This window comes from Ambystoma mexicanum, chromosome 1q (genome assembly GCF_040938575.1).
Source record: "Ambystoma mexicanum isolate Mex_15411 chromosome 1q, UKY_AmexF1_1, whole genome shotgun sequence".
Classification (NCBI taxonomy): domain Eukaryota; kingdom Metazoa; phylum Chordata; class Amphibia; order Caudata; family Ambystomatidae; genus Ambystoma; species Ambystoma mexicanum.
Genome location: NC_090922.1, coordinates 1,039,049,159 through 1,039,070,220, shown reverse-complemented (window position 1 = coordinate 1,039,070,220; position 21,062 = coordinate 1,039,049,159). Strand labels below are relative to the sequence as shown.

General features: G+C 44.7%; 1 long non-coding RNA gene across 1 annotated transcript in view; it reads left to right on the top strand.

Moving 5' to 3' along the window:
- The first annotated feature begins 4,827 nt into the window (after positions 1 to 4,827).
- LOC138541031 (uncharacterized) overlaps positions 4,828 to 21,062 on the top strand; it is a 400,081-nt gene continuing 383,846 nt past the window's right edge. The window contains exon 1 of the long non-coding RNA XR_011289055.1: positions 4,828 to 8,197. This is a non-coding gene — a long non-coding RNA (uncharacterized lncRNA). The remainder of the gene's footprint in view (positions 8,198 to 21,062) is intronic.

The following is a 21,062-nucleotide window of genomic DNA, read 5'->3' as shown; positions in this document are numbered from 1 at the left end:
ATGGATATTTCCCATCTGTGAAAGGTACAGTGAGCAAAATGCAATGGCTGCAAACTCTCAAAGTGGGAAAAAAAACACAGAACAGGTTATCATGCCATGTTCTTTCTGGAGAGGGGCGCTTGCTACTTTTTTTGAAAATTCATAGCTTACATGCAGCTGCCTAAGAATTGGGGAGGAATATGTTCTATCGTAGTCATACATGTTCTTGCAGTGATGATCCCCCAAAGTGATCTCCATATTGAAGAGCTTCCGAAAAGGATGCACTCCAGAGAACGAAGAGGTCGCTCAACCTCCTTCGACTGAAGGGATAAAACTATCTCTCAGCAAAATCAATAGCAGCTTATGACGATAGTCCAGCTGAGCATAAACTGTTCAGCAAGACAGCAGAGATATTACAGCCATATTCATGCTGGGAATCCAGACTGCAGTAAACTCCAAGTGGTTGCAGATAACCAGGTGGGATCTGTAACAAACAATAAACACAACAATCAAAGGATTCAATGCGATCCAAGAAGAACTAAGCACCATCAGGCTCATGACCATCCAGAACAGGTATGTGCTGGACTGGATTACAGCACTGGAAGGTGGCGTGTGCGCAAGGATCTGGTCTTCCTGTTGCACATACAAACTTGCCCATGATGAAGAAAATGGAACTCTGACCGAGGCAATAACTATGCTGTCAACCCTATATACAAAAGGTAGAGGAAGAAGCCGACAAGATAGAGGAAGATCATTGGTTTTCGTCTCTGTTCTCATTGATTCTGACCTGGTTGGCAAATGCCTTTAAACTACTTGGAGCAATACTAGTGTTGGTATTGCTAGGATTCTGTGTTGTAAGGGGACAATTATACAGGACAATGCAAGAAGACAGCAAAGAAAGCTATTGGGATGAAGATAATGATTGATGTGAATGGTGATCATACATCACAGACTGAAGACACACCTGTGAGAACATAAAGAAAATTTTCCTGGCACACCCAGGGAGGAAGTTTCACTACCCAAAGGATCATAAGAACTATGGAGGATGTTGGGTATTCTGTCAACCAACTGGAGAATCTGGCCACATGACCTGGAGTGTGGATGACCACATAAAGAATGTGGGTGACCTGAGGGAAGTGACAAAAGTATGGATCCCGAAGAAACCAAGATGTGGAGAAAAAATTAAGAAGATTGAAAAAGAGGAGGTGGTCGAGGACTCAAAAAGAGGGGGGGGGAATGTAGAGGAGCAGGTGTACCCGTCATCTCTAGTTCCCACCTCCCCACCTCCGTCATACTGGAATAGTAGCAAAACAGCACTGTTTGTAACACCAGGTATTGTCCCAATGCCGCATTGAAGATACAAGAGACGTTGTGCACTGACATGGTGGAAAGATATCTGCATAAACCATTGGACATTGAGGAGCTTAATATGAATACTGACGAGGACAGAGTGACATCATGAAGAGAAGACAGAAGGATGCAGTGAAACGATATCCAAATACTTAAAGAATAAAGATGTAACTGAAGTAACAAGAGAAATGAATACAAAGAAATCATGTCGACCAAAGAAATAAGTGAGACGCAACGAAGTGATTGTACATACGCAGAAACGCAAGGTAGAAAAGATATATGGAGCTTTCTGCAGAAGAAAATATAATGTGACTAGAGCAGCCATGATGAAAAGCTGTACGCTGGACTTGTGTTGAAACCAATCAAGCTACCTCAGAAACAGACCATAGCTGCAGAGCTAAGAGATGCTGGAAGAACAGCTTTGTGTGAGGAACAAAGAATATCTATTGGCCTGGGATCAAGGATGCCAAATCAAGGAATAATTGGAAGGCAAAAGGTAGTCAAGAGGATAAGCCATGCACAAAGAAAACATCTGCAAGTGCCAAGTGTTGGACAATCAAGGATGCAGAAAGCATATGTGAGGTAGAGCAACAAAGCCTCCAGAGGCCAAGAGGATTAATGACACCCAGCATAATTAAATAGCACTAAATAAAAGGTCTAAATGGACAAAATCGTGGTCTCCTCACACGCGATTCAGAACTCGAAAACAAGGCCTATTCAATAAGCTCCAGGCAAAGATAGTGGTATACCTACACTCCCTTAAAAGTCTCAGACAAGAGAACAGTATGCAAGGTCAACTACAAAGAGGCCTTGGCTGAGGGCCTGATCAATGGGAGATGATGGACTAATTGGGCAAGTGGGTAGTAGTCTGATGTTGTTCTCTGCACCTGGGTTTTGTTTTGCTTATGTCCTGCTAACGAGCTGAAAGTCCAAGGTTGGGAGATAATGCCAACCACTCATAAGGGTTTATGCAGCAGTGTGTTATACATTGTTGCAGGAGCCAATCTGATGCTGTTATTCTGCTATAATCTGTATTATATGTATTTAGAGGTAGTTCAAGTCTTTCCTACCAGATAAGGGACCTCCAATAATTTTACTAACACCTAAATGAAATATAGGTACATATGTTCTCTTAACCAATCCCTCCCGACAATAGGTTTTTAAAGTTTACCACATAGGATTATGTCATAGCTGACGTACATTGAGGTATAAAGCCTTTGTATAATCAAATTATTACTTTGAGTGTTTGGACTACGAATCAAAGTTAGCCAGATTGCCCTACTTTATTGAGTTGATAACAAAGTAGTATATTGCTTTATTCTTTGAGTCTGTCCGGTTATTTGGTCTCAGATCGTTATTGGTAATTCCATCTGGCACTTGGAAAGCTCCAGGTGCTACTGCACAGCAACATCAACAATTTTTTGATTAAAAAGTTTGGGAATTATCATGGGTGCTACCCTCATCAATATACTGTCTAAAGACACTGATAGATGACCTTGTGTTTGAAGGAAATTAGATCAGGCAGTATGATTTCCTCCGAAAAAGTACTGTTGGGTGAGATAAAACGCCACCTTTGTAACATAATGAGTTCCTTCACTTTGCATAGAGTGGAATCATTTAATGTGTATCAATGACATAAGAGAGTGATATTGTTCCCAGAGGTAATGTGTGGGCGAGGTAATTAATGTATTCTTACCTAAGGACAGAAGCTTGATACTGTACTCTATATATGGTTACCAGTGCTTGATGAGCCGTAACAATCGTAAACAGTTTGAAAATGAGAAACAAGTGAAAGTGTTTGCATGCCCAGACTACAGCTAATCCCTCTTTTTCTGTTTGTGAGTGTGCATTTTCTTTATCCGACAAGCTCTTGCTGGTGTATACAATCACATGCGGTACTGATTTACAATGTGTCTCATGCTGGGCAAGGAGGGCCCCAAACCCAACAGGACTGTCATCAACAGTCCATTCTATGCATAGAGATGGGTCTGAGTAAGTAATGTTGTACATGTCGGAAAGCATTTTCACAATTAGCTGACAACTTGAACGGTACACCCCGTTTTGTTAATTCTCGTGAAGGAGTACTAGTGGTGGAAAATTCCTTATGTATTTATATGCTGAAATAATGACCCATGTCCATGAATGAGCGAACATCACTGACATCCATCAGAGCAGGAATTTCTGAAATTTCCTTTACTTTTTCGGCATCCAGTCGCATACCCGTGTGGAAGAAAACCTATCAGAAGAATTTCAAGTGAGATTTGTGGAATTCAAAATGTTTGACACTTAAGTGTCAGACAAGCTGAAGTGAGGGCTGAGCATTTGCCCATCGAAGCTTTATTATGTTGTCCAAATGTTTCTCTGAATAGCAGGATATCATTGGTATAAAGCAGCTGTGAATGTGTCTCCAGCTGCTACTGCACAGTTACATCAACAATTTTTTGATGAAAAAGTTTGGAAATTACCATGAGTGCTCCCCTCATCAATATACCTTCTGAAGACACTGATAGATCACCATTTAAGTGCTTGAAGTAAAGTAGATCTGGCAGTATGATTTCCTCAGAAAAGTACCGCTGTTACATAATGAGTTCCTTCACTTTGGAAATTAAAGCTGCTGGATTTAATTCTTTATCAGGTTTGTGAACAATTTGAAAATTCTAACCCTAATGCAATCCAATTGGAAGATTCAGGGTGCTGCGCCCAGTTTCCATACCTCTCAACTCACACGGTTTTGGCGGGTGTCACTGGCCACTCAGGCAGCTCTCTCACCCCCCTCCCCCCAAGCTCCCTACACGCCCATAGGAATCAAGGGGCTTTCACCCGCCAAATGCAAAATCGGACGTTTTCACCCGCCCAAGGGCCATGAAAGGTTGAGAGATGTTAAACTGCACTGCACTGCCTTTTGCCATGCTAGCTTCGTGTGCTGTGTGAGGCAATAGTTAAAAAGTCGAGAAGACACAAGTGACACTAAAAAAACGAGTATGGAAGCCACAACACGTCGACAAATGGTTGAAGGGGCTGTGACGCCAATAGTGTCACAATGCCTAAAGGAGGCGTTCATTTCCCGTTTCCTATTCTACGCATGGCCCACGTACGCGGCAACGCTACTTACATTATTCCCCGAAGCTTTAGTCATAAAAATACTGGGAACTAACAGGAGCACAAAAAGTTGCACACGCCGACATAGAAAATCGGAACCACATCTGTACGGAGGAGGCCAGCGTGTTAGTCGCGCTGCTACCGTTTACCACAGGAAATTAAGGTCCACGCAGGAATAAAGCAAGGAATGTTGTAAAAGTCACATTTCTTAAGCGAAGGTGATAGTTCTAAACACACCGCGATTTATTTATGTTTACTGGATATTAACCCAAAAATACGCTTCACTGTAGGACCAGGATATGCACGTAGACGTTACGTACTGTTGTCAACAATGGAACGTCACAGTTCGTCGCTATAAACAATCGCATTTCAAAATCTTTCATTCCTTGACCCCACCCTCTCCTCGATGCAAGCTCCAACTCGCACTTCTGCTCGCTCTTTTGTTCCAGGTCCATGTTGCGCAGCCACATGCCCCATTTTCCGCTCACCTCGATAGTCGCTGTCCCCGCCCCTTCACCAACCAGGAGAACTTCCCTGACGTTTTTTTCTCTTTAATGGCCACTCTGGCGGCTTTAGTGAGTAGATGCCCCTCGTTCTCTCCTTGGAAAAAGTCCCCCGATGGTAGTCCCTTGCGAAATAGCTTACCTGAAGATAGGACCTCGGCGAAGAACGCCTCCACTGGTAAATCTGCAGGGAAAAAGTGCCCCCATGATAGTTCCTTGGGGATTAACTTACCCTTATATAGGTCCTCTGCGAATAACGCCCCCACTGGTAAATCTGCAGGAAAACGGTGCCCCCATGATAGTTCTTCGGAGAATAACTTACCCCTAAATAGGCCCTCGATTAATAACTTCTCCACTGGTAAATCGGGAGGGAAAATGTGCCCCCATGATGGTTCCTTGGGAAATAACGTTCTCCCAGATAAGCCCTCGGCGAACAACGCCCCCATTGGTAGATCTACAGGGAACAATGTCCCCAATAATAAACACCCCGAGAGTAAATACCCCACAGGTAACCTTTTAGTAAATACCCGTGCCTCTCATTTGCTTTCAGGGAACGGATCATGTGATTCCGCCTCACTAAATCTCAGACCCCATCAATCCTCGGGAAATCACAGTTACTGTGGAATTTCATCAGGCAATGTCAGCACCTGTAAAACCTCACGGAATTCGAGTCCCCAAAAAATCTCTACAGGAAAGCTAAGCACCCATGACATCCCTCCAGGAAAGGTTGGCAATCGTTATGTCTCAGGAAATGCTGCCTCCTGCAATACCGATTCAGGGAACTCCATCCTCTGTAATACTTCCTCGGGAAGCACAGGACCTTCTGATTCAACATCAAGAAATACCTGCCACTGGGATACCTCACTTGGGCATACATTCACCAGTGATAAATTAGCGGAAAAAACATTTCCCAGCGATATATCCATACAAAATGCTGTTGGTATGACCTCACTTAATAAATGCCCTAACGCTGTGTTCTCGAGGAACTCCAACTTTGCTTTTTCCCCAACACGTAATAATCAGAAAAGTATTATATCTTCAGGGAATTCCTGGGCACATAATATGTCCCCAGGTAAAACCCACTGTAATGCAGCCAAAGGGAATACCTGCATCCCTGATATGTCTTCCAGCAGTTCCCAACTTCGTGACGAAAATATAGCCAATATCCAACCTCGCTCAGTGACTTTGGAACACACCTTTTGCCCTAGTGCAGTCTCAGTCAGTAATTGTCTCAGTGATTTGCCCTCGAGAGCTATATGCCCGCATCCTTCCACCTCACCAAAAACCTATACAAACGATTTTGCATCAATGAATGCCTGCCCAGGAAATGGCTGTTCTGGTGATGTATTCTCAAACAAAAAAGATCCTTTTGCTTTCTGCTCCAGGAAAACCTGCCCAATTGAAAATGACTTACAGAAAACAAATAATTTCTCTAGTCCGTTCTCGGGCAATCCTACCCCTTGTGTTAGAGCCACAGTGAATAACTGCCATCTTGACGTCTTTGGACGAAAAAACTGTTCCTGTGATGCTGGGAATGAGTTTCCAACTGCTAACTCTCAAGAGGTTACCTGTGGCACTGATCTTTCACCAGGGACTACTTGCTCAGCGTGTATCTCACCAGGACATCGCTGCCCCAGAAAGTTGTCCTTAGGGAATTGTGGTCCCTGTGACATTTCGCCAAGAAACATGTGTAATGATCCATCCCCAAAGATTACTATATCACAGGCTCCCTCGTTGAGATACAGCAACCTGTTTGCATCCTCTGCAAATAGTGGCTCCATGGTTACTACTTCTGGGGTAAACTCTATTTCTGCTTGCAATGCATGCCATAAAATGATCTCCCCGGATAACTCTACTGCCTCCTCTGGTGAAGCATTCCTACATAAATCCTATTTGGGCAGTACCTGTGAAAATGGTACACACCCACAGGAAAACTGCCCTTGCATTTCATTCTCAGAGATCTCCAGCCCAAGTGATATTTCCCAAAACATTGTACGCCCCCCTCAGACTTCTCATGGAATGGCCTGGCCATCTGTTTCCTCTTCAGGTAAAACATACCCTAGTACTTCCTCTTCAAGAAATACCTGCCCCTTTGATAGCGTGGCAGGGATGATGCCTCACTCTGTAATCGCTCCAGGAATTATACACCCCAATCTTATTTCTTCCGAATTTGCCCCTCCCTCAGCTGTCACACCTGAAATCCCTTGCCTCTGTGCTTCCCCATCAGGGATTGTTTGCCTCTCTAATAATTCCTCATGGATTACTAGCCTGTCAAATAATTCATCCAGGATTCCCAGCTCTTCCTGGTCCTCGGGGGTTATTCATCCTTCTGCTATATCTCCAAGCATTACACTGCCCTGTTCTATTTCCGAAGAGATTCAGAAACCCTCTTTCTCATTGCGTAGTAACCACACCCATGCTGTTTCATTTGGTGTTACCTGCCCATCAAAAATGGCACATGGAACATCTTACCTCACCACTGTCGATTCAAAAACGACAAGGCCATACATTCTCTCGGGAAATACCTGTCCTGCTACTTTCTCCGTGGGGCTCAAACAATCTACTATCTCCCCCAAGGGCACTAGACCCACTAACCACCAGCAAAATCACGCCCACTTTGGTCCCTTTATTAAGGCTTAGATAAAGAGCCATACATAGCTACCGTACAGTAGCTGCCCCACATTCTTTTTCAAGCCCCTTCTAATAATGTGTAACCCATTGATTTCTTGGTGAATATGTATCTCAAGATTCCATGTTCCATCCTTCCTCCTTCATCATTACCTGCTTTCTTTTCTGTCTCATAGTCTTGTCCTTCTACTTCAGGCCATTCGGTACTTAATACCTTTTCATCATCGGTATCTGCAGTTGTGTCAGGATTCACTACTGCACCTGTGCTACGTAGTAAAACTTGACTCCTTAGTATCACCTGGTTGATTAAGAACCAACATAGAGTACCATCCTGCAAGAATACAAGTTTCTCCTCTCTATATGTCCCAGCCACAGGATCAATCAGTTCCATGATGGGTAAAACATCTCCTCGTCCTTGGGTAGGAAAATGATTATTTCAGTACTTTCCTTATTTTTTCTAAAGCCGGATGGAAACACAATAGCCTAATGTGTAGACCCATGTCATCCCTGTAACTATACATACACAAATTTCACCATCAAGTTCAAGGGGCAATCTATTTTTTCACCAGTTCAAAAGCCTACACCTTAAATGACTTCTTATGGATTACTGGGACAGTGTGCATGGAGGCTTAGCAATGGTGAGTTATCTGTATAGAAATTACTTGATTCCTATTGGGCAGCTAGAAATAAATGTTGAAAGCGTGTACAAAAATGTAACAATTGAATGAACGTTGATTATTTAGTTAGATGGCTCCTAATTGACATTGTGCTTCAGATGTCAATGCGTTCTCACTATTTATGTATTTGTTGGTCCGAAGCAAAAATGTGCCAAAAGCTAAAATGACTAAATTACTTACTGCTAGTAAGCATTACTTCTAGTTGTGCTCCTTGTCACAGTTCCTACTTGATGAGATGGAAATACCTCTTTGACATGCTTACTAAGCTTTCAATTAATCTACTTTAGCTGCTCGGTGGGAGGAAACTCCTCCGTTCTTACCTTACTATAAAGGAGCCCTGCCCCAGCTGACTGCCTGTCCCATCCAAGCATCATTCCAAAATCTCGAACCATTGGGTGGGTAGTTGGGACTGGGACAAGGAGGTTTAGTAATAGTAGTAATAGTGATTATGAGTAAGTAAGTAATCTAGATACCGCCCCCTACTTCCCTACTACTGTTACATCTCTACCTTCATGAGGGATACCTTACACCCAAAGCCGATATCACAGACCATTGTACTGCATCGCCATTTAGATTTATCTGAATCTACTACAATAAAAATGGACTCATGAACTTTTATTCATTTTTTGCATGAATTGAAGAATTCCATCTCCAAATGAGTTCTCAGCAGCATCCGAGATTGAAGCCGGTAATGTGACATGAACATGTCTGGAGAGTCCCAATTTGCTGCACTTGATTGGGCCCCCTTGTATTTCAGCACAGGATGCAGCCATGCCATTTGTGGACATGTTCTGGATCCCTTATGGATAGATTGAATCTGGCAATGAATGACAGCACAATAGTGATCTTAAAATACCTGCTATGAGGCATGTTGGAAACAACATGCCCTGAATGTGATTAAAAAAAGGACGGACACTGATTCCAAGATGGCCGCCGGGAGGCTTGCATCGTGAGGAGACGGCTCCACCCGGCGCCTCCAAAACAATAAAGAAAGTCATCTCACACCCTAATGGGGAGCCGGTACATCAGCAGAGCGGCCCCAGGAATATTTTGTAACCAGGAACCCACAGGATTAAGATGGATCCTTACAGTTCATGAGGGATAAGCAAGCAGTCCAGGAGTTGGTTACCCGATCGCCGTTTTGGCAATAAGGCCTGCCAAACAGCACAGAGGACAGATTTGACTTTTTCTTTGGATTAACAGCGGTCTATACTGGACATTATTAGGCAGCAGCCTGTATAGCAGTAAAACTAAAGTATTTACCTTTGGGAAAGTCCGAATTGATTGGAACGTGAAGAAAGAGAATCCAAGTTGAAGGGGGTGTATCAGGGGTTACACAGTGGTGATTAATGGACAATAGCAACATAGCCAACTATTGCTGCATAAGAGGTGGAACCCGAAAGCAGAGGAGGAGGGGGTCACAAGGATTACTACATCAGACAGCAGTAAAAGGGATGGAATGGTGATCATTGGGGAAGGAGTGGCCACAGAGAACGTGAAGGAGCTTTTGTGAGCTCTGTCATATTAAAAGAGGGGTGGTGTACTTGATCTTGTGAAAACCCCTAGGAGCTGCGAAATATAAGATTAAGGAGGAAAAGCCCTATTTGTTGGTCTTGACTGCAGTGGGGAAAAGAAAGTGATTCATAAGCCTCTTTCAAGAGGTCAAGGAACAAGCAGAAAGAACGCAAGGAAGGGGACCCCATCCCTAAAGTGGCAAAGAAACAGCAAGATGGGGCACTGCAAAAGCTTTGGCAGAAGGAAGGGGAGATGGGGGTGGCTGAAGAACATACCCCCCAGGAGCAGGAGGGTTCTGTAGGGTCGCCAAGTTTGACAACAGAACAAGCCATCACTAAAGAAGTAGTTCAACAATGCTTTAAAGACTTTAGTGATCAAATGACCAAGACCATACAATCACAGCTGAGTCTGATCAGATCAGAATTGGCTCAATCCCTTCAGGAGGTGAAAGGGGAAATTATTGAATATGGGGAAAGAATGGTTACCACCGAAAACGCCATTCAAGAGCTGGCGGAGGACACACGCAAGATAGACGCTTTAAGTGAACAACTGTCAACAGCCACTAATAATCTAGAGATTCAGACTGAAGATCTCTAAAATCGTTCAAGGAGATCTAACATCAGGGTGAAAGGGCTTCCTGAGGGAGTAGAGGATTGTGATCTGAAGGATTTGTTGCAGCAGGTTTTTGCTGATCTACTCAAACTGGAGGCAGGGGGAGAAATCCCCCTCAATCGTATACATCGAGTGGATCCTGGAAGAGTCGAACCAGGCGCCCGACCCTGTGATATTATAATAGCGCTCCAACGGTATGGACAAAAGGAGGCGATCTTACTGGCGGCTGAAAGGCAAGTCATATCAAAGTGAATGGTGTCCAAATACAGTTATATCAAGATTTGGCGCAATCTACTTTGGTGAAGCTGAGATCGATGGGCCCAGTGGTTAAAGCTTTGTCACAGGCTCAAATAAGATATAGATGGACATTTCCATTTGGATTGTTGTTCTCACGGGAGGGACGTCAACATTGTATCACCTCCTGCGAAGAAGGACTTAGGATTTTGAAAATCGAGGAAGATGGATGTGAGCAACAAGATTTGTGGCCGTCAAGAGAGACAATAAAGATTAAACACTGGGAAGGGAGAAAAGTATGAGGGATACCCTCGAAAAAGAAGGTTCAGAGTGGACCTGGTGGACAACTGACAACTGAACCAGGTTGTGAAGATAAATAGGTGCAAGATGTTCAGGGCTCTGAGGGGAGGAGGTACGTTCCGGAGCAGATTGGGTGAAGGATGTGTGAATATTTGTGGGATAGTTAAACAGTGGTGTGAGGGTGCTGTGGTAGATGTGAGGTGATCCCGGCACCTGGAATAGGGGAGGGTCTAATCCTTTGGGTCCTAGCAGACCCGCACTTGTTATCTCTGGGCGACTAATGATACTTGACCCCCATGGCTTGTTGCATGGGAGGTGGAGAAGTGGGTTGAGTCCGACCGGAGTGTGTTGGGATAAAGGGGGAGAAGCCGTTAGAGGGGGGGACAGCTGGCAAGGAAAGAATTAACATGCAAAAAGGTTGATGGGGGTAAACAAGGGTTCCAACTTCTGTCAATGAACGTTAGGGGTTTGAATTCCCCGGTTAAAAGATGCAAGATAGAAGAATTGTTAAGGTAGGGCAATCCAGGTATCTTGCCCCTGCAAGAGACCCATATAGCTAAAAAAAGATAGCCATAAATTAAGGATCAAGGGGTACCCCCACATAGTACAATCCAACAACCAGGGCAAGACGGAGTGGTCCTAATAGCTTTTAAGGGATTGGTAGGGCTGCAAATAATAGCAAGAGAAGTAGACAAGGAGGGTAGATATATTATTGCTCGTATTCCTCTTGGGTGCTCAAGGTTTACGATAGCCACACTTTACGCTCCTAATACGGGTCAAGATGGATTCCTTTGGGTCGTGCTAAACAAACTTGAAACATTTGCAATAGGGAAAATTATAATAACAGGGGACTTCAATATAGCATGGGACCCGCTTGTAGATAAGACTATGACAGCAAACATCATGCAGAGGAGCCCTTCGCAAAAACTTCTAGCAAGTGTGACCAGATTAACCATGGTTGACTCTTGGAAAGAAATCCACAAGGGAGCTAAAGGATATATAATCCTTTATAATAAACATATGTTTTACTCCCACGTGGATTGGTCATTTTCCAGGATAGATTGTATATGGGTTTCAGTTACTTTATTGGGGCAAGTATGTAAAATCAACCTAGGGCCAATTATCAGATCATGCTAGTTTGTCAATAGAAATCTGGCAGTAACAAGGTAAGTCCAGGCTGTGGTGCTGGAAATGTCCAAATCAGTTATTACGGGCCCGGTCAAAAGTAGTGAGATACAGGTAAAATTGGGGCCTTTTTCTTTTTAAAATACGGCACCGGGAATGCTGCAGCATACGGTGTGGGATTCCTTTAAGGCAACAATGAGGGGTGAGCTAATTGCAAGGAAGGCCCTACGAGAAAAACAACTTACCTCAATGCAAAGCAACTTAGTGTCCCAATTGAAGGGGGTAATGAGCAGAATGGAATTAGATAGGGGGTGACCGTGCAGAGGGAATATAGACATATTAGGGGACAATTGGAATTACTAGAAACTAGACAGGCTGAGAAGTCCTTATTATTTTTAAAACATAGGTACTATTTCAAGGCAAATAAAGCCGACCATATGCTAGCGCGGCAAGTGAGAAAGAAGGAGGCAGCAAGGGCCTTCCTTCTTATTAAAACAGGACCGGAAACCTTTAGCACTTCGTCCGAAGATATAATAAAGGTATTATTCTGTGTTGTTTACTACTGACCTACTAGATGAAGAAGCCCAGGAGGCATACTTGAAGCAATGCCACCTAAATAGAATCGATCCAGAGGAAAGGGAGGAGCTGGAAGGGGAAATTACTCTAGAGGAAGTCCGTGCAACTATTAGGTCTTTTTTAAATTTTTTAAACTCTTTATTTAATAATGCACACAGGTACTGCACATGTATACATACACTTTACAACATCACTCTGTATTACATCATACACAGTTATTTCCTTCTGGGATCTCACTGGCGTTTTCGGCTTTATCTGTGAGATATTGTTTATATCTTGCCCATATATTTTTTGGTTTGGCTGTGGGCCGGGACATTTCTATATATAGTTCTTCTGTGTCTTTTGTCCATATCATGTCTCTGTCCCAGTCTTCTTTGGTTGGTGGGGTTGCACTCTTCCATCTCATTAATGGCTCTCTTAGCTATAAGAAGACCTAGGTTCAATAGTTTCTTCCATACCGGGTTCATTTTCCCCACCACCCCAAGCATGCAAATCTGCAGAGACCATTCTACCGGGTGGTCTGCCATCCTGTCTAGTGCTTCACACACCTGACCCCAGTAGTCTCTTAGCTTTATACATGTCCAGAGCATGTGGTATATGTTTGCATCATTTGCATTACACCGTGGGCAGGTTCCCGGCATGTCTGGATAAATCCGTTTGAGTTTTGCTGGGGTGTAGTGTGTCCTATTTATTATTTTATAGTGGATTAGTTTGTATCTAGAGTTAGATGAGACCTGTTTGGTAAGCTCACAGATCTGTGTCCATTCCTTGTCTTCTATTTGTTGTTCTAGATCATGTTCCCATTTGTTTCTGGCTGTGTGTGTGGTTATTGGACGTGTCTGTAGTATGATTCTATACAATGCTGAGGCTTTGATTTGTTGCGTTGCCCCGGTGAACATGTACCCCAGGCTTATGTTTATCTGCGGCTCATCAGGAAATGTGGGATGTTCTTTTCGTATTGCATTACTTACAGTCTCATATTGCTGTTTATATTTGTTTCCCAATATATCCTTTAATTCATTCCATTGGACAAAGCGTCCGTCTATGTAGAGCTGTCCCCATTGCGTGATGCCCCGTGAACTCCAGTGTCTGGCCACTTCCCCATCCAAGTTGAAAGGTGTGTGGGGGTCACCCCAGATTGGCATACTAGGATGGTACAGCTTGTTTGTAGCAAATATATCCGCTATTTTAGCCATGCCGTTATTGTCACCTTAATAGGGTCTATGGTGTTATAGTGTTTGGGGGTAGATCTAGACAACCTGTGTAGTGCTGTAATTGCCTCACGTTCTTTCTGGATGAGTGGTGGAGTTCCTGGATTGAGGAATTGTGTGGCCCACTGTGCCGCATGATGTGCCTGAGCTACAAGGAAATATAATTCCAGATCCGGTGCCATCATTCCTCCTCTCTGATATGTGTTCGTCAATGTCTTCCAGCTTAGTCTCAAATGCCCTCCCCAGACAAATTCTGTGCAGGCACTGGTCATCTTCTCGAATAAGGCACGCCCCGGTCATACCGGCACCGTGCTAAATAGATAATATAGTTCCGGTAGTATGATCATTTTGATCAGGGCAATCCTTCCCATCATGGAGATGGGCAGTGCACTCCAGCGTTTTATCTTAGTGCATAGGCTACCCGCCAAAGCGCTATAGTTTAGGGCACGAGCTAATTGGGGCGTCCTGGCGATGTATTCACCTAGGTATAGGATGTGTATCGAGTTCCAAACAAGCCCTTGTAGGATTTGGGGTTGTACTGTGTTTTCTGTCAGTGGGAATTCTCTGATTTGTTGGGGTTGCGCCTTAATCCTGACTATTCTCCAAATTTCTCTACCTCTTTTAAGACCTTGCCTAGTGTGCGATCCGGGTTGTTTAGGTACAATAGGATGTCGCCTGCTAATAGGGTTATGATTTGTGGGTTGCCCTCATGCAGTAGGCCAAATGAGCTGTATCTAGCCCTAAGTATATCTGCAAGTGGTTCTATTATTAGGGCAAACAATAGAGGTGACAATGGACATCCCTGCCTTGTTCCTCCACAAAGTTCTAGCTTGTTTGTTAATCGTCCATTAATTCTAATCTTGACGTGGGGACGTGTATATAATATCTGTATCCATTTTATAAAATTAGGGCCAAACCCGTAGTTGCGCAGTACTCCAAATAAAAAGGGCCAAGAAACAGTGTCGAAAGCTTTGCGCATATCCAGTGATACCGCTATCGCTTGCTTGTCGGGAGGGGTTGTAACCATAATTTTGTGACATTTCCTAATATTCATTGCTGTGGACCTGCCTTGGATAAACCCTGCCTGGTCGTCATGTACCATGAAGGGCATCAGTGCTGTGAGTCTGGCTGCTATAATTTTCGCGAATATCTTCGCGTCTGTATTTATTAATGACAGAGGCCTGTATGAGCCGCAATCTTCGGGGGGCTTTCCTGGTTTCAACAGTAGTGTGATCACTGCCTCTCTGGTGGTTTCAGGGAGTTCCCCTTTGTCTAGGGCCTCTTCCCATACTGCGTATAATCTAGGGATTAACTCTTGGCTGAATTCCTTGTAGAATTCTGCCCCGAGGCCATCTGATCCTGGTGCTTTCCCATTGGTGAGTGCCTTTATCGCCTCTGCTATTTCACCCTCAGTGATCAGGTTTTCTAATGTTTCTCTAGTAGTGTCAGAAATCAACATCGTCGGGATCTGAGAGAGATAACGTTGAATCTCGCCCTCAGTAACTTTGCACTGTGGGGAGTATAGGTCCTTGTAGAACGTGCAGAATGTTTTTTCCACCTCTTCCCTCTCAGTGGTTGCTGTCCCGTCGGGCTTGTGTATGGTATGATTGATGGGCCTCTTTCTTCTCTTACTGTCTGGGCTAGTAGTCTCCCCGGGCGTTCCCCTTCTCCGTATCTGCGTGCGGTGGTGGGTTTGTCAAAATACCGGATCTCTTGTTCTGCTGCCTCAGTATATTTGTCTAATTTGATCTTTATTTCTGAGCTAAGTTGTGCTGAGGGAGTGTGTGCATAGTGTGATTGTAGTGAATTCAATTGTGCCTCTAGTCGGTCCAGTCTATCCCTGATATCTTTAAGGATTCCACTTTCTGTGGATATTGAGTTACCCCTGATGCAGACCTTAAATGCTTGCCATAATATGGCCTGGCTATTAACCGAGTTTATGTTTATGTCAAAGAAGTCCTGTATTTGTTGTAGCATCGTGTTTTTATAGACCAGGTCTTGTAGTGCAGTAGGTTTGAACCTCCATGGGGGTCTATTCCCTACTCTGCCAGGGATTTGTATTGTCATTTGAATCGGCGGGTGATCTGAATATGTCCTAGGATGAATATGGGACTCCATAACCCAAGATAAAACTTCATTATCTACAAGCCATAAGTCTATTCTAGAGTGCATATCATGCACGGTGGAGTAGAAGGTATATTCACGTTTATTTGGGTTTAGCACCTTCCATGCATCTTTTAGGTCTAGATCAGCAATATGTGTAAGTATTACCTGTGCTGCCTTAGTTAATGTTCTGATTTGCGTTGACGTGCGGTCAGTGTGTACATCTAGGATGATGTTGAAATCACCTCCGCAAATCAGGCGGGCTGTAGGGAAGTTCGCCAGTTTTTGAAACAACTGGGAATAGAACTCCGGGTCGTCTATATTGGGCCCATAGACATTGAGGAGGAGTATTTCTTTATCACAGAGTGTGCCGTGTACTATCACGTATCTTCCTTCTGGGTCACAATCCACCATCTTACTTGTAAACGGTAGTGATTTGTGTATTAAAATCGCTGCTCCCCTCGCTCGTTTGGAGTATTTCGTAGCATATTGATGTTCCCCCCAGTTCGGTATCAGTATCCCACTTTGTTGGGGCCCTATGTGCGTTTCCTGTAGAAAGAGTATCTTGGGGTTTTGCCTATTAATACATGCTAGGATTTTCTTTTTTTTGCCTCTGGATCCTAAGCCTCGCACATTCCAGCTCAAAATGTTGATGTCTTCAGATCTTGTCTTAGCCACTATCAATGAGGACTGTGATATCTTGCATCTGCCAGTGTGTCACTGCTATTTCTTCCGCTGTGTTTGTGCCTATTACCTGTGTGCTTTTTTTCCTAATACTATTTTTCCCACAACCAAATCCCATCTGTTCAAACTTGCTCCCTCCCCCCACCCTCACAGTTCCCCTAACTTCAACCGTGTTCCCGTTGTCCCATCCATCCCTCCCAAAATTTCTTTGTGCACCTGCTATGGGGGAAACTGTGGCGGCCACCAATGCCTGTGCCAACGTTTGGGCTTGTATGGTGCCCCGGTTCTGCTTCGTTACTCTAACTTATATTGACCTCTGGGGGAGATTGCATATAGACTCATATTATAATGAAAGTATAGTTGCCCCCTTTTTTTGAGCACCTCATATGAGGGTCTCCTTATTTGCCTTTCTGTGGTATATCTTGAACGTGTGAACTTATTGTATGCATGCTTATTGTCCCAAGGTTCCTTCATCCCCAGGGGTTCTCGTCGGGACGGGGATGTGTGTTTTGACAAAGTTCGCCACCTCCTCCGGGAATGTAAAGAAATACACTTTGTTCTGATGCTGGATTTTGAGCCTGGCGGGGTAGAGCATAGCGTACTGTACTTGTCTTTCACGTAACAGTTTCTTGACCCCGTGAAAAGCTTCCTCTCTTGTTGTACTGCTAGAGTAAAGTCTGGAAAGATACGTATAATGTTTGCGTCCCATCGTAGCTCTTGTTTCTCTCTGGCTGTTCTCAGGATCAGATCTCTATCCCTATAGTTCATCAGGCGAGCTATTATTGGTCTTGGGTATGCCCCAGGCTTCGGTTTTGGAGCCAGCGATCTGTGCGCCCTTTCCACGATGAACATTGGCGACCAGCCCGGGTCCCCCAGGAGACTGCGCAAGAGGTCTTCTATAGCTTTCTCCATCGAACCTTTAATTGCTTCCTCCGGAACTCCCACTATGCGAATGTTGTTACGCCTGGATCTCGCCTCCAAATCTTCACACTTGGTTTTCAATGTCCCCATTTCAATTGCCATTGTGGCCACCGTGGTCTTTAAGGTTGCAAGTTCATCCTCTGTGCTTGAAATCCTTGTTTCAGCATCCGTCATGCGGGACGTTGTTTTTTCTAGTTGAGTCCTAATATTTGCCACATTCGTTGTTATGCCGTCCAGTTTATCATTTAGTGCTGAGAAACCTTTCTGCATGGCCTGGAAGACTGCCTGAGAGTCCATCATCGATCCTGCGGGGGCTTGTTGTACTTGCGTAGTGGAGCCTCCTTCCATTTCATGATTTGTATCTTTCTGAATTGATGTTGTATACTTGTCTATTGATCCTTTGTCCTTCTTTCGGCCAAGGTTCCTAGGCATCGTATTTGTGATTAAGGAATGTGTGGATTGCCCTTGGGGCGTGTATTGAGGGTTCCGGTTCCAATTTTGTTTCTGGTGTACGGAGATGGGATTGTCTTTTGGTAACACTAGTGTCCTTCCTTGAATGTTGTTGTAGGTGACAGCAGTCCTCAGTGCTCGTGGGTGCTACGTGACTTTTTCACCTGGCCCCAGCGTGGGTTAGTAGTACCTCCAATTAGACTGCAGCGTTATTTCTGCTCAGCCCTGGTGCATTCTACTCCGCGGTTTTGTAGTGCATGTGTTATTTCAGTGCTTGAGAGCCTTTCCCCCCACTTTTTCCTGTACACCTCATCTCTATGCACAGTTTTACCCCCACTGGGAGGGATTGCTTAGTCGTGTCCGCGTCGGGCCCAATCTTTTGATTTCTGGGCTATGGGTAATGCTCCCCCTTTTCTTTTGTGCAGTGCAAGAGTGCCTGGGTTCACCTGCCTGGTTCTCTTTTGCCGGATATAGGGGCCTCCTCTCACCGTAGGCTCTATCCTGGGGTCTATGTGGAGTGCCTTACACTACGCGGTGATTCTCCTCTCCAGTTTCCATTACTTAGTCCAGAACTCCCTGGTGCCGCTGGTACTTCGGCCCTAGGCTGTCAGGGCCTTCGCATGTGGGCCGTATGTATATGACCCGGCGCTGCCACCCTTTTGAGTGTCTTGCTGTCCCATCGTGGGGGGATTGATAATGTCCAGCCTCTGATACCATATAGCGGGGGGTTCGATTGGGCTGAAGTGTTCGGGAGGCCAGCCGAGGGAGATTGGGGTGGGCGCAGAGGGGATGGGAGAACCTTTCCAGTGTTTATGGCGCCCGATCTCCTTCAAAACGCTGGAGGTGTGTTTGGGGGGGTCGAGCCCCCTGCTAATCCTCGTTAATCTTGATGTGGCACTGGCGAGGGCCGGCTGTCCTCATGTATGTCCACGTATATGGGGCGCAGGCTCGGGTTAACTTGGTATTACGGGACCTCTACGCGCGGCGCTTCGCCTCACCTTTTCCTCGATGGCAGCATTCGCTGGCAGATCGGCTCCGGGGTTGGGTGTATCCCTCTGTCCGCTGGGATCTGCGAGGGGGGCCCGCAGGCGCTCAACGCTAGTCGGAGCGCCCGCGGCTCTCCTCATATGTCATGAGGCCTCTCCCCACACTCCCCTACCATCCGCGGTCGGGCCCCTCCCCCTCTTCTCGGGCCTGTCGCGCAGTTCTACCTCGCAGCGCGTGTGGGGAGCTGAGAGCTCGTATCTCGGCGAATGCTCTTTCTCTCGGTCCCAGACTTCGTGTGCCGAGTCTTACAATGTTCTCACACGTTGAGCTTCATTTTTTTTTGCACAACCGGGCTGTTTCTGCGGTCAAACGGGCATGACGGCTTCAGATTCTGCCGGAGCTCACACGGAAGTCGCCATTTTTCTTCCGTGCGCAACAGCGCCCTCTTGTAACTATTAGGTCTTAAACTACTTCCAAATACCAAAACTATTAGGTCTTAAGCTATAAATAAGGCTCCAGGACCGAACAGTTTTCGGCACTGTTTTACAAAACTTACATAGACACATTACCCCCAGTAATGATCTGCTTTTATCCAAGATCCGATACGAGAAGAGCATAAGAGGTATACAATTTGGAAGAGTGGAACATAAGGCGATGGCCTTTGCCGACGATTTGCTTATTACGGTAACAGAGTTGGCTTGCTCACTGCCAGGACTGACTGTAGAATTTAACAAATTTGGTGAAGTGGCAGGATTGAAAATTAACACCCATAAATCAGAAAAGATGGTTATGCAAGGGGGAGAAAGTTCAATGGAATGGTCTCTACTAGACATAGGTCAGTTTTTAAGGACAGATAAAGGGTTAAGATACTTGGGAGTGAAAATAACGAATTCACTCGAATCCATGTACCAGGCCAATTATCCCCCGTTGTTAGAAGCAATGAGGAAGTGGCTGGAGGAGCATAACCCTCTTTTACTCTCATGGATAGGTAGGATAAATGTAATAAAATGGTTGTGCTCCCAAGGGTATTATATTATTTCCAAGCCTTACCATTAGTAATCCTGTCGACATTTTTCAAAACTTTAAACAAGATAATGAGTGCTTTCATATGAAAAGGCAAGGGTGGCTTGGAAACTACTGATGGCACCCATAAATAATGGTGGGATGGGGGCCCCAGATTTCAAAACGTATCATCAAGCGGCCCAGTTGCGGATAGTAACCTAGTGGTTTGGGGGGAATCAGGAGAAAATATGGTTACGGATGTATAGAACAGTGGTTGGAAGGCCCCAGAGGAAGTATTGTGGTGTCAAGAGTAAAATTACGGTGTTGATAGGTGATATATGGGAATATGTAGTACAGAGGGAAGGCATAACTACGTTCCCTTCTCAGTTTACGCCCCTTTTTCGTAATCCACAGTTCACGCCAGGGGCAGAGCAGGGAGCCTTTAAGCGATGGGAAGAGCCTGGGTGCCAACAGATGGGCAATATGGTAGAGGGCTAAGAGATTAAGACATTTCAGTAATGTAAGCAGGCATTTGCATTGCCCGAAAAGGAACGGTTAAGATATTCACAATTAAGACATTGGTTAAGGGCAACGGTAAACAAACATGCGGCATTAATGGATTTAACCCCCTTTGAAACATATCTAATTAAGAATTTAGGTGACCGCCACATGGTCAGATCACTATATAGCCTATTTATTTAACAACTATATAGCCTATTTATTTAACAACCCATTAGCACTCGGGGTATATGAAATAATGGGAAAAAGTCTTAAGCAGCCCTATATCAGCTGAGCAATGGCAGGAAGTGTGGCAGTGGATTCCAAAACTCATGAGAGCAATTCAGATCCGAGAAATGTGCGTTAAGGTCATGGTAAAATGGCATGTAACGCCTGAGAAACTACATAGATTTTATACAAAAGTGTCTGGGAAATGTTGGCAGGTTTGTGAGGGCATTGGGATGGTGGGACTGTCCATGCAGCAAAGAAAGTTATATTTGGGTCTCAAATCATTTTGGGGAGGCAATGTTGGGTTTGGGAGACGTGTTGGAAGTTTTATCATCGAAGCCCCAGAGAAAGGCATATATGATTCTTAGTGTGTCAGCCTA